We start from the raw sequence: 1,160 nt of genomic DNA, 5'->3' as shown, positions 1-1,160 counted from the left end.
AGCGCGATGAATTCTTGCGCTAGAGCGAATGGGTCGTCCCCTTCAATCGCTTAAGCGCGATGAAATTCTTGCGCTAAAGGTAGTTCGGTAACTTTTTTTTTTGTTGAGGTATTTTGGTTCAAAATGTTTTTTTTTGGGGTCATTTTGGTTCCGGTCTCCCCTTCTAGCCGGCCTTGGTGGATGGCCATAGCCCATAGGGCATCTTTTTTCTTTTTTAATGTTTTTTGGGCTAACTGTGGTGTCCTGGCCAACTTTCATGCACCTCGACTAAATTCACGGGATACCTACTACCTTCCACTAGTATAGGGAGCAGATTATGATAGAAACTGATTCATTACTGCTGAAGAACATCAATCAGAGAACCTGGGAAGTCCCTTGGCAGATTCTCAATATGGTGGTGGAGATATCGAGAATCATGGAAGGAAACACTGTGGTGATATCTCATATATTTGCAGAGAAGGAAATAAGTTAACTGACCATTTAGCTAACTTGACTCGGGATAGAGGAGACATCATGACCAACACCTTTCAGGACATAGAGACTCACTGCAAAAGCATTGTGAATCGCAAGTTAAAAGAGCCATATTTGAGAATTAGGAGATGTTGCAGAATCTGAATCTAGAGGAAGAAGGAGGATCTGGAAATCCTTAGGGAGGAGAATGGAGAGGATAATATCACTAACAGTTTGCTGTTTTCTGCAGGTACTTATGGGGAGGCACACATTCAAGAAAGGACAACAAAAATCACACAAACTTAGAGGAAGCAAGACTTTGAACAATGCATATACAACAAAGAACAACAAAAATCAGGAGTTTTCAGCAAGATCACACAGAAGCAACAAACGCATCGAAAATATCTAATTCTGGTAGTACTCAGGTAGGGTAAATGGATGTACAATGTGTGGTACTACCATCATTTGTCGCTCATTCTGTTGTACAAATATCAATCATACCCAAGCAATTGAAATGGGTGATAACAATATTCTTTTGCAAACAACTCTGCTCAAATGGCAGGGACGATACAAAGGGAGGAAAGCATAGAAATACCGCTCAACATCAGCAACAACAATAACAAATCAGTAGCCGGAAGCAGCAAATCAATAGCCGAATGCAACAAATTAATAAAAGAGTTACGATAAAAAATAAGGGAGAGATTTAGCAG

The sequence above is a fragment of the Lycium ferocissimum genome, chromosome 1 (assembly GCF_029784015.1).
Source record: "Lycium ferocissimum isolate CSIRO_LF1 chromosome 1, AGI_CSIRO_Lferr_CH_V1, whole genome shotgun sequence".
Taxonomy (NCBI): domain Eukaryota; kingdom Viridiplantae; phylum Streptophyta; class Magnoliopsida; order Solanales; family Solanaceae; genus Lycium; species Lycium ferocissimum.
This window is presented reverse-complemented; position numbering follows the sequence as displayed.